Here is a 12857-nt window from a genome sequence, read left to right as displayed (position 1 = left end):
CAGCCCATTGGCCTGGAAGTCAATTCCTCCCAGTGATACAAACAGCAATCAAGGCTTAACCACAACAAGGCTGTGCACACAGTCCACAAAGGGGTGCACCAAGAGTGTCCACCTCAGGTGATCAGGGAGGCTGAGCCACTGGGTCCTATAGGACACCCACCACACAAGGCCACTCTATCAACCCCAGGAGACTTAGAAGCTACCCAATACATAGAAACAAACAGAGAAGCAGCCAAAATGTGGAGACAAAGAAACATGTCACAAATAAAAGAAATGAAGAAAGCAAAATACTGGATATAGAGTTCAAAACCACAGTTATAAGGTTACTCAAGAATCTTCTAGAAACCTCCGAGGAATTTAGTGAGACCTTCAAGGATCTTAGTGAGAATGCCAAAAAAAAAAAAAAAAAAAAAGGAAAAGGACCAGTCAGAAATTAAGCTTACACTGACTGAAATAAAGAATAATATACAGAGATTCAACAGTAGACTAGAGGATCCCAAGAATCAAATCAATGATTTGAAATATGAAGAAGCAAAAAACACCCAATCAGAAGAGCAAAAAGAAAAAAGAATCCAAAAATATGAAGATAGTGTAAGGAGCCTCTGGGACAACTTCAAGTGTACCAACATCTGAATTATGGGGGTGCCAAAAGAAGAGAGCAAGATATTGAAAACCTATTTGAAGAAATAAGGACAGAAAACTTCCCCTACCTGGTGAAAGAAATAGACTTACAAGTCCAGGAAGCGCAGAGAACCCCAAACAAGAGAAATCCAAAGAGGACCACACCAAGACACATCATAATTAAAATGCCAAGGGCAAAAGACAAAGAGAGAATCTTAAAAGCAGCAAGAGAAAAACAGTTAGTTACCTACAAGGGAGCACCCATACAACTGTTAGCTGATTTCTCAACAGAAACTATGCAGGCCAGAAGGAAGTGGCAAGAAATATTCACCAAAGTGATCTACCCATATAGTGGATATTTAGTACTGACACCTGCTACAACGTGGATGAACACTAAGAACATGATGCTGAGTGAGGAAAAGGCCATATAAACTTATGATTCCATTTATATGAAATATTCAGAATAGTCAAATCCATAGGAATGGACAGTAGATTAGTGGTTGCCTACAGTTGCGAGGACTGTAGGGTGAGAGTGTGGGGTTTCTTTTTGAATGCTGAAACTGTTCTGAAATAAAATGTGGTAAAGGGTGCACAGCTCTGTGAATACACTAAAATTAGTGAATGATACACTCTGAATGGGTGAATTATATGGCATGTGGATTATATCCTCAATAAAGCTGTTAAAAACAAACACAAAACAGCCCCAATCCTGAGAATAAATTATTCTTTTGTGAGCAAAAGGTTAAGAAAGATTCATTTTGAAGGAAGTCATAGTAAATTCCAGAAAGAATCACAAGTTTTCCAACCTGCACGTCAAACTGCAGGAACTCATGCCGGTGCTGCATGGTGGGGCTCCTTTAATGGGGCTGGCCCAGATCCTGCCTCCCATGGGCTACCACTGTGCCAGGTCTGCTAGGGTGGGGTTGGGGTGCTCTGGGGAAGACGAGGCTGAAGATCAGGGAAGCTGGCAGGAGGTACAGACTCGAAGAGCCGCCAGCCCACCAAGGCCAACCTGTAGCTTACTCTGGATTTGGGCCAATTTTAATATTTCATATTCAAAGAAAAAAAAAATCTGTCATTTGCTTGGTGTAAGAAGTGACCAAAGAAAGTTATCAAGTCTCAACTAACCACAAGTTTTCATCGATGCAGTCTTAGCTGCTCAAATATTTTGAGGAAGGAAAGATCATTCTCAGATTTTCCATAGCTAGGAAATCAACACAAACCACAAATCACCGGATAAATCTCAAATCAATTTTCAGTCCCAATGAGTGATCTATGCCAGGAAACTCCATATTGTCCTTTTCCCTGGAAAACCAGTTCCAGTGGTTCATCTGGGGCTTGAGAGGCTCAAGTTAGCCCAAGAAACTGGGTGACTTGACTGTCCGCCCTGATTACCCTTGGCAGAGCTCCAGGTGTCTCATCAGCTGTGCCCCACAGTTTTGTTCTCAACCAACAGGAAATGTGCTCTGAGCTCCTCCTACAAAAAGGAGCTGCAGGACAGGATACTGTCAGCTCACTCTCCGTCCCTACACCAGAGCTGGCAGGACAAGGCAACTGGCAAAACCAACCAGCAGAGCCAGGGTTTGGATGGCCACAGGTAGACCTTGGGGCACCTGAAGAGCTAAAGCTGCTGCCCAGTCAGTAAGTGCTAAGATGCAAGGCCTTGACCTCCATGGTTGCCTGTGGCAGAGGACTGACTGCAAAGAGGCTGAGGGTGGGGCAATCCCTGGCGGGGGGATGGAACTATTGTATATCTTGATGGCGGTGATTACACACACAAACATATATGCACACATTAAAACTCATTGAGTACATTTTCTTGTATGTATGTTAACCTTTAATAAAGTTTATTTTAAAATATTAAAAAATCACTTTACAGTGAGGTTTGATAGCAAAGGAAGAGATCCATAATAAATGAGCATCTCTTATGCCCTGGGGTTTACAAATTTTTCCCCTAGTATCCTTGGGGAAAGCGCTTGTTCCCTCCCTGTTCAGCGTTCAATAAAAATACTGGGCTCCAAGAAATACAGCTATTTGTGGATTCTCACATCCCTATTAAAAGCACTTCCATATTTTCAAAGGCCAGTTCTTTAGATGCCTTGATTTAAAAATAGAAACATGTCACATTTAACTAAGGGAGAAAGCTGGATATTACAGTGCCTAATCTGTCCCAGCCCAACTGACAGTGGGTAGAGAAGGAAGGCACAGGAGAGGCACAGGAGGAGAATCTGGCACCTATGTGCCAGTGAAAGGAAGAAATGGAGTCAGAGGAGGCAAATTTAGAGATGGTGGTGGTGCAGGTGGGAGGCGGGTATGGCAAGTGGCTAGTTTACCGCTGGAGGAGCAAGTCAGGAAACCCTTATGTAGCACCTGTGGGGACTCCACTTGTCCATCCTGAACCTTCCACCAAGTACTGATCTCTTATTGCTACCATTAGGGCTCAAGGGACAAGGATTCTGAGATTTGCTAGAAACAGGTGACAGTGAATGAAGCCAGAGCAGTGGCCCAGTATTAGGCCCTCTATTCCATCCTGAGCCCTGGGGTGCTGATGGGACAGCACCGAAGGCACAGATGCACAGGCCATCTCTTGGTATACATTTTCCTACAGACACTGACATGTCTATATTACAACAGTAGGGACGTATTGTACAGGAGAATTCTAAGTTCACTTGAGTTTTCTGAAACTTTATTTTAGAGAGAGAAAGGAAGGGGGGAGAGAGAAACATTGATTTCTTGTTTCACTTATGCATTCATTGGTTTATTCTTTTTTAAATATTTTTTTATTGATTTCAGAGAGGAAGAGATAGAAACATCAAAAATAAGAGAGAATCATCGATTGGATGACTCCTGCTAGCTCCCTACTAGGGATTGAGCCTGCAACCGGGCATGTGGCCTTGACTGGAATCGAACTGGGGACCCTTCAATCCACAAGTCGATGCTCAATCCACTGAGCCAACCCAGCTAGGGCTATTCTTCCTTTTTTTTAAAAAAAATATATTTTTTTAATTGATTTTTTACAGAGAGGAAGAGAGAGGGATAGAGAGCCAGAAACATCGATGATAGAGAAACATCGTTCAGCTGCCTCCTGCACAACCCCTACCAGGGATGTGCCTGCAACCAAGGTACATGCCCTTGACCAGAATCGAACCTGGGACCCTTCAGTCCGCAGGCCAACGCTCTATCCACTGAGCCAAACCGGTTTCGGCTATTCTTCCTTTTTAAAAAATTATTTTAATCCTCATCTGAAGATAAATATATATATATATCTATATATCTATATATCTATATATCTATATTTTTTTTTAGAGAGAGAGAGAAACATCAATATGAGAAATATGGATGAGTTGCCTCCCTCACGCACCCTGACCCCTAGGTATGTGCCCTGACTGAGAATTGAACCCGCAATCTTTTGGCATAGGGGGACGAGGCTCCAACCAATTGACCCACCAGACAGGGCTTACTGGTTTATTCTTGTATGTTACCTGACCAGGATTGAACCCACAACCTTGGCATACCCAGATGACGCTCTAACCAACTGAGCTACCCAGCCTGGGCCACTTGAGTTTTTAAGTAGAAACATGAAATTGCAAAGGTCAGGCTTGTAGTGAGAATTCTTCTCGGGGTTTCTTGGGTCTACATCATGTCCTTGGCCTTTAGGGGATTAGTGAGTGGAGTAATTCAAGGAGGGGCAAAAACTAGATTCTCCAAGACCCAAATGAAGGGCCTGCTGGCTCAACCCTCAGCCCTTTTCCCCTTCCCCAAATCTCATCCTCCTGAGGCTGTCTGCAAGCCTCGTCTTCCTTCTGTGCTGAAATGACCTTTCTGGTCCCTGAACCCAAGGCTACTTTTTCCTGAGGACTCAGTGGTGGCTGCAAGGGGGTGGGGTCTGGATATCTGGGCATTCCCTCACCCACAACACTTCCTGAGCACCTCTGTATGCTCAGCCAGAGTGAAAGTGGAGGAATGGCTGCCAAGATGCCCCCAATGTCCACAGGAGCATTTTCCATCTCCCTGCCAAGTGCTGGGGATTCAGAATTTGGGGGCTCAGAATGGAATTGCTCCAGGTTCTGGAGGGGTTTCCTGGCATTGTCACAGGGCCCTCTACTCCCACTCAAGTAATAAAGCCAGAAGCAATCCTATTTGCAGACTGTATCCTGACACCAGAGGTCCACAGGGCCTTTCCCTTGTTCAAAAGCAATGCTTCTGGATCCCAGACAAACCACACTTAACTTTTAAAAACCACCCTTTCCTCTTAATGGCTTAAGAAGTGCTGTGGACCCTACCCCTGACCTCAGCAGATTTAAAGGCCAGCCATGACCACACTACACCCTTCATCACCCCCAGAACCTTCCCCTTTCCTTCTCTTCTCTTACTTCCATAGGTTCCAAAGCGTCCTCCCTCCTTGCCAAGACTAGTCCAATCTCCACTTATGCTCTGGATGCCGTGCCCTCCACGTGCTCCCAGACCCTGCAGGGATGCTGGAGTCACAATGACCCGGGGTCAAATCCCAGCTCTGATGTCCACTGAGACATCTCTGTCCTGCTCCACGCTTCAGCTTTCTTATCTTTCTCTGGGAAGACAAATGAGATGGCCACTTCAATGGGCCACTCCAGTCCTTGGTCCAGCTCCTGTCTCCTCCCTCCCTGACTCAAGCACCCCCTTTCTCCAACATTTTCAACCTTCTCTTTTGCAAACTGCCTTCCCATGGGCTGTAAACACACCATGTGTACCCTCTTTTGGACAAGTCTCCTGCCACCTTCTTTTCCTTCACCTACACCACCACATTTGCTGCCACCTTCTTGCTTTACTCCTGCACCTGGCCCCCTTCTGCTCCAACATACCACTGGTGACAAACCAACAGCTTCCCCTCTGAAATCCAGCAGCCCTCCCTTGGGAATTGCCTCCCCTGTCTCTCTACAGCTCACACCTCAGTTGACTCCTCTTGAACCCCTGACTCCCTTCACCCTACGTCAAAGCACCACCCTGGTCCTTCCCTGGCACTCCAGGCTTCTTCTCAAATGAAGCACAAAGGAAGATTATTAGCACTCTTCCATAGCACAAGTATTAAAAACCATCAGGCCCTTGGGGAATGTGAAATTCTGCAGACGCCAGGTTTATTGGCTTGGACAGTGGTCGGCAAACTGTGGCTCATGAGCCACATGCGGCTCTTTGGCCCCTTGAGTGTGGCTCTTCCACAAAATACCACGTGCGGGCGCGCACGTACAGTGCGATTAAAACTTCGTGGCCCATGCGCAGAAGTCGGTTTTCAGCTCTCAAAAGAAATTTCAATCGTTGTACTGTTGATATTTGGCTCTGTTGACTAATGGGTTTGCTGACCACTGGGCTTGGACAACCCAACAATAAACTCCAAGCTCTTGTGTTTAGGACAGAGAGGGGAGAAAAGGAAAAATAAACCAGTGATGGGCACAGGACACTTCCTTGCTCATCAGTAAAATGGGTTAAGGGCTAAAAGGAGAGTGAGGGGAAACAGTGAGCACTCTTCATAGTTGGTCTGTAGAAAGGAGCAGCTGCCGGTGGGGACAGCGAGCCGTCTCAAGGAAGCCTGGGTTCCTTCCAAAACTTCAGTGTAGGAGGAACATGATTAATTTACAGGGTGACAAGAAACAAACACCCAGCACTCTAGTTCCAAACAGCCTCCCTCTTAAAACTCAAGCCATTGTGCTCAGAGGGGAGCCCGTATATTCGTGACATACAATTTAAGACACATCTCTTCAAGCATGAATTGACGATACAGAAGAATTTCATTTGCATGAAATTCTGAAATTGCTAAGGGAACTGATAGTGACGGAAATCAGATAGTGGGGTGGGGGACACTGAGATGGGGCATTGGGCAACTTACTGGGGCAATGATGATGTTCTATATCTCCTTTGTGGTCATCAAACATATGGATCTGCTCAGTTAAGATCTGACCACTTGGCTGCATGTTAACTATACCTCAACTTTAAAAAGACAATAACAGGTGGTTCCAGTGTGGTCCCAGCTCCAGACCATTCTTGCCTTTGGGCTAAAGATTCTGTCATCCCCTAAATTTCATACTGAGAATTCATTTAGTCTTTTATTTACCAAAATTGTATTGAAAATCCAGGCATTGCTCTAGATGCTGTGGTTGCAGCAATAAGCAGAGTCAGAAATCTCTGATTATACAGGCTAGAGGGGTATATTGGGGAACCAGGGTGTGTGCTTTCCTGCACTATTACCAAAATACTCACAGAAGCCACTTCTTTTGCTCAAGGATTTCCATGGCAAACAGCACATTAGTGAACACAAAAGGTGCTGGCAACTGAGCTGTGTAGAGAAGGGTTAATTCCACTGTGTGGAAGGTGCTCTCCAACCTGAGCCACAAGGAAAAAGGCAGGAGATCAATCCCCTTGCATTTCCCCCAAATTGCACCTAAGACCCAAGCAGTCCTACTAAAAAAAAGAAAACTGTCAAAATGTTGCAACATTCTTTATCTTTTTTTAAAGTGTGGTAAAATATACATAAATTGTATCATTTCAACCATTTTAAAGTGCACAGGTCAGTGGTATTCACATTGTTGTGCTTAGTGGTACCTCTTAACTCAAAATGTCAACTGAGAAGGAAACCTTTCATTTCACTTAGTAGGAGACTTCCATCAATGTCTCCCACAGATGTGGCTCCAACCAACATGGCGTTTTCGACTTCCTAGGAAGGCAGGTTTCCAGACCTGAGCATCTTTTCAGCATGACAGAGGCCTCCATGCAGTTTGGGGCATCGTGCATTTTAGCTTTCCATTGTGTCCAAGATGAGCTAGATCTTACTTTGTTTAAAATTTTATTTTACCATTTTGATTTTTTACTTCATATTCACAGTAAAATGACCCGACGTGAAGGACAGGCTTTTGGGCCACTGTGCATGTGTACCACTTGCAAACCCCGATGCCCCTTCAGAAGGCATTTGGGCTAACCTTGGGCATGGCAGTCTGAGAGAATCCTCCCCTTGTCCTAAGGACGTACACCAGAGCAGCTGACAAGTTTCTATTGGAAGAAGGACTGGATTGTGGTGTGCCGCCCAAGGACTGTTTTTGCCTTTTGTGGCCCCATTAGGTCAATGTCAGAACTAGAGAAGACAGTTCAGGTTGAGAGAGAGACAGGACGAAGAGGAAGAACAGTGATAAGAACAGGACCCAGGAGGCTCTGAACTGGGGACCAGAGACATGAAGCCAAGGCCAGACAGACCCCGTGGTCCCCTCACCTGAAAGCTCAGCAGTCACCTTCCCGGAACAGATAATGAGGGCGCAGATGAGGCTGCGGGCCAGCTCACACAGTCACATGGGAAGATACAGCCAGAGTAAAAGCAGGTGACAAGTGGGGCATGGCCTGGATGGGCAGTAAGGATGGCCTGGTCAAGAAGTGCCTTTACCTGGAGGCTTTTCTTTTTTTGTTAATCCTCCCCAGACTATTTTTTTTCCTATTGATTTTTTTTAGAACCAATGGAAGGGACTGGGTGGGAGGGGGGGAAGGAGAGGGAGAGAAAATATTGATGTGGGAGAGAGACATCAATTGGTTGTCTGCTGCACATGCCTGACTAGGGCCAGGGATCAAACCTCCAACCGAGGTAAGTGCTCTTGACTGGGAATCGAATCCGGGAATCAAGCCCAAGACCCTTGAGTGCACAGGCCAACGCTCTAACCACTGAGCAATGCCGGCCAGGGCTGCCTAGTGGCTTTTTAAGCTGGGATCTTGATAGGAGGCCATCTGAGAGGGCATGCCTAGAATATAATTCCCAGTTCAGTGAGCCAACTGGTTTGGTATAAAAAACAAAACAAATCAAACAATAATAAAATCACCTGTAATGACTACATTTTTGTGGGGTGGGAATCAAAGGGTAGTAAAATACCCAAGAATGGACCCCACCTGGGGCTCAAAATCAAGAGCAAATTGGTTCTCCCACAGAGAACTTCAATGGCTACAAGAAACCCTAACATTGTATGGGGGGAGGGGTGGGTGAAATGGACAAGCAGCTACTCAGTTTGAAAGGAAAAAGTACAGCAGCAGGAGAATCCGGTTTCAGAAACCCTGTCGGTCCCCTGGCTGCTGCCCCTCCAGCATATCAGCCCTCTCTACTTTTTTTCACCTTTTCCATCTCATTCTGCTGGGTTTTATTATGATTTTTAATCTCTGCTTCTCTGGGTTTACATTTAGGATCCTTCAGAGTTAAATAAAAGTTAAATATTTTCAAAAATGGGTCAAATGTGGTATACATTAACACAGGATCGTGAGGTAGACTTTTATACCAAAAATGATTTTTTGAAAAGTAATTCAACCTCCTGTCAGCATTTGCCTCTGGGGTTATGGCAGATGTCTGTGTTCTATGCCACTTAACTTCTGTTTTTCTTACAATGAGTTTGGGTTGCTTTTAGTATAAGAAAAAAAATTTTTTTTTCAGGTGTTAATGTAAAAATTGTGAACATATTTTTATATTAAAATAATCTCATGAGTTGTTTTTAATTAGTAATAACTTGGAAATTTTACACTGTCTCTTCAAGAACTGTAAGTAGAATAATTACCCATTTCGTCCTAAAATAGACTGTGCCAACTTTTAAACCCCATACTATTGGAATAACATGGCATTTTGTGCACCGATGCCAAAAATAAACAGATTCAAAGCTGTAATGAAGCAAAGAGGGGGTGGTTGTGGATAAGGACACCGAACAGACTCGTACAAACATTTTAAAGAGTTCCTGTGAAGTCATTTAAAAAAGCAATTTTAATGACTACATACAATTTAACTTTAAAAAATATAAGTTTTAAGACAACCACTTAAAAAAAAGGCTTAAAAAGAACATTCCTCCTTTTTTTTTTTTTGAGGGAAGGGCATGCTCTTTTATTTTTATTTTTTATTTTTTAATATATTTTATTGATTTTTTACAGGGAGGAAGAGAGAGGGACAGAGATTAGAAACATCGATGAGAGAGAAACACCGATCAGCTGCCTCCTGCACACTCCCCACCGGGGATGTGCCCGCAACCAAGGTACATGCCCTTGACCGGAATCGAACCTGGGACCCTTGAGTCTGCAGGCTGACGCTCCATCCACTGAGCCAAACCGGTTTCGGCAAGGGCATGCTCTTTTAAATCTTTTTGTTTTACTATGAACACAAAATAAGAATTCACATGCAATATAAAGCAAAATTTAGGAATCCCCTTCTTACTCCTTCCCCCCAAAATGACTGCTAATGGCCTCTTACCAGAAAATCAGTATTTTAAATAGAGAGGGCTTGTCTGGTAAGGAGCTTGAGGGGTCTTTTGTGGTGGTGGTTCAACAGGTAGTTCATGACCAGTCATCAAGCAATGTACTTTTCTGTATGTATATTTCTTTTTAATTGATTTGAGAGAGAGAGAGAGAGAGAGAGAAGAAGGTGGGAGAAAGGGAGAGGGGGAGAATGAGATAAACACGGATTTGATGTTCCCTTATTTATGCATTCATTGGTTAATTCTTATATGTGCCCTAGCCCTAGCCCCAGCCCCAGCTGTGTGGGGGCACGGGGGGGCGGGATCGAACTCCCAACCTTGGGGTATCAGGACAATTCTTCAACCAAGGGAGCTAACCGCCAGGGCTTGTATGTGCATCTCAATGAAAGGGTTAAAAATAGGAGGCCAGAGAAAGTAACTTGAAACTAAGTATAAAGAGCAGCAAATATCTGACCAGCAAGACCTCTTGAATAGTTTACAACTAGAGTCAGAAGGAGTCATGTCTAAAAAGCAACAAATTTGAAAAAGGTATCCAGCATCACTCCCAGGAGCTACAGAAATGATGAAACATTGTTGCGTTAACATACCAGATAAGAATTCATTCCAGTACCTGAGGGACAATTACCCACAGAGTATTTTATAAAATGAAATTGCTTCTGTTATTTTCAAGATGGGCTCTTGGAAATAAGATGTAGAGATAGAGGAGCTACCACTTCAGGGAAGACACTGTCTGATAAGCAGTCAGCTTTCCCTTCAGGTTGGAGAGCCGTCATCAACGAAGTGAGACCTCTGGGCTGTTTCCGCAGGCAGAACTGGGAGCTCTGGGAGTCTTCCCTACACTGTGCTCCCTGTGGCTGCTGCAACGTACGGCTGCCATGCCCACCTGGTTTAAACACACCTCAGGCTGTAAGATACCAAACTGTTGCTAACAGGTACACTGAGGCTGAGAGAGGAGGCACAGCAGCCAGGACAGCATCACCCTTCTCAGTTCAGGTGTATCTTTTATCTCTCAAATCTCCTACCGTCCAGGAATTTTCTTCCACCCAGGGCAGAGCATGCTGTTGCTTAGCAACTTCAACAAGTCATATCCCAAATAGGGAATAGATGTGGCTAAAATAAACACAGTGACAAAATCACTGCAAGTTACAACTGGGAGGGGCTAAAGATAGGAAACAGACTTTTTTTACTCTGACCTGTTAACACCACACCATGCCCTGACTTTGTTGCTTGTAGGTTTTAACTGACTTGATAGAAACCCAGCGGAAGAATATGAATTCGGTTTTGCTTTCAGTCCCTTTCAAGTTCAATGATGCTCAAGACCCCCCTTCTTCCCTTGTACTAGGGGCCACAGAACGTCTATCACTTGTCTCTACATCACAAAATGCTAGGAGGATTGTGGCATTTCCGTAGCTGACCTGGAGCAGCTTGTGCCGGTTCAGTCCATGAAACATTAACTAGGGGTTTTCTGTCTTTAGTTTCCTGGTAAAAGGTCTGCAACCCGAAGTGGTCTCTCCAGCTCTGACACTCCAAGTAACGATCACTTCGAGAACCACAGGGAACTACTGTATGGGGCTGTTGATCCTTTCCTTCAGGACAAATGAATCCTCCGGCTCGGCTCAAGGACTTGGCGGAGTGAACACAGATCAGTGGAGCAGCCCATGTCCACGTTTATTGCAGAGTAACTCCTTGCCTCACCTCAGGTCCTGGGTTCCGTCACCCGCTGGGCAGGCACACAGGTATTTTGTTAGGGGTGCAGCGAAGGCCCACAGCCCCCCTCAAAATTTTTCCAGGGGGACAAACCACAGAAGTTACATACGAAAAGGTAACTGAGAGAGTTAAGACGCTGAGACGACCAAGACAGAGCCCCAGGCTTTCCGGAGTTCACGGGAGGGCAAACAAGTCGGCCAAAGAACGACAAACCGTTCAACAAGTACCGGAGCCAAGCGAGGCGGCGGCAAATCGTTCGACTGTGACCAGACCAGGCACGTCACCTCCGCGGGTAGCGAAGGGCAGGCCACACGCGGGTTCTAAATCTCTCCAACACCTCGGCCTGGGGCACGGCACCGAGGCGCCCTCGAAAAAAGGGCCGGCTCCCGCCTAGAGCTGGGGACTATAGGCGGCCCCTCGGCACCCCTAGGATCTGGGGCGCTACCCCGCCTCAGCCCGCGGCCCCCTCCTCACCCCTGCCGGCCGCGACCTCCTAGGCAGCCCCGAAACCCCGCGGAGATCTGGGCACCGACCGGCCTCCCTCCACAGGCCCGGCGGTCCCGCACCCCACCGGGGCCCCCCGCGCCCCTGCCCGCCCCAACCCGAGCTGCAGCTCCTCCCCACTCACGACCCCCACCCCGAGCCGGCCCGGCGCCTCCACCACGAGCCCGAGACCGGGGGAACCTCACCTCGGGCGGGAGCCGGCGGCAGCGGACGGTGCCGTGGGCTCAGCGCATCCTGGGGTCGCAGGGAGCCGGAAGTGGGGCCGCGCGGAGCCCGCAACCAGTTATGTAACCGGCAGGGGCCGCAGCCGGGACTGAGGCGGCGGCCCACGGCACTTCCGGCTCCCTCGCTGGCCGGCGGCGCAGACCGGAAGCCCATTGGCCACTGGCGTCCACAGAGGGCGCCGCCTCCCCGAGGCTGACGCCGCCATCTTAGGAGTGGGCAGGCCTCCCCTGAAACCAGGTGGCGGAGGCGCGGGGACGCCGGTAGGGGAGCGTCTGCCGGAGCGAGTGAAGCTCCGAGAACCGAGCGGGGCGCCCAGACGAGGCGGGCAGGTCGGGAGATGGCTCACAACCCTCCGGTTCTCGCTGTCATTTCCCTTGTAGGGTTTAGGGCTTGCGCTGGCCCAGCCCCGGCCCGTGCGGGGTACCGAGCCAGGCGAACGGGACTGCGTGACCCACCCCGGCGGCGGGCCGCTCCACCCCGCCCGTCGCCGGACACAAGCCAACAGCCAGAGGTTCGTCTCCGCAGAAAGGCAGGTCAGGGCTGTGGCTGTGTAAATGGGCAGGTGTC

General features: G+C 47.1%; 1 protein-coding gene across 3 annotated transcripts in view; it reads right to left on the bottom strand.

The window, feature by feature from the left end:
* The window catches only part of NAA60 (N-alpha-acetyltransferase 60, NatF catalytic subunit), a 29223-nt gene extending 16785 nt beyond the window's left edge, over nt 1-12438 (bottom strand). For 2 of the 3 annotated variants that reach the window (XM_028145666.2, XM_008141657.3), the window contains exon 1: nt 12251-12431. The gene's annotated coding sequence lies outside the window, so the exon portion shown is untranslated. Of the gene's footprint in view, nt 1-12250 lie in introns of all 3 variants that reach the window. The other variant, XM_054714666.1, reaches the window with a different exon arrangement.
* Between the last annotated feature and the right edge of the window lie 419 nt (nt 12439-12857).

The sequence above is a fragment of the Eptesicus fuscus genome, chromosome 4 (genome assembly GCF_027574615.1).
Source record: "Eptesicus fuscus isolate TK198812 chromosome 4, DD_ASM_mEF_20220401, whole genome shotgun sequence".
Lineage (NCBI taxonomy): Eukaryota > Metazoa > Chordata > Mammalia > Chiroptera > Vespertilionidae > Eptesicus > Eptesicus fuscus.
The sequence above is the reverse complement of the archived record's forward strand: the minus strand, read 5'-3'. Positions and strand labels throughout refer to the sequence as shown.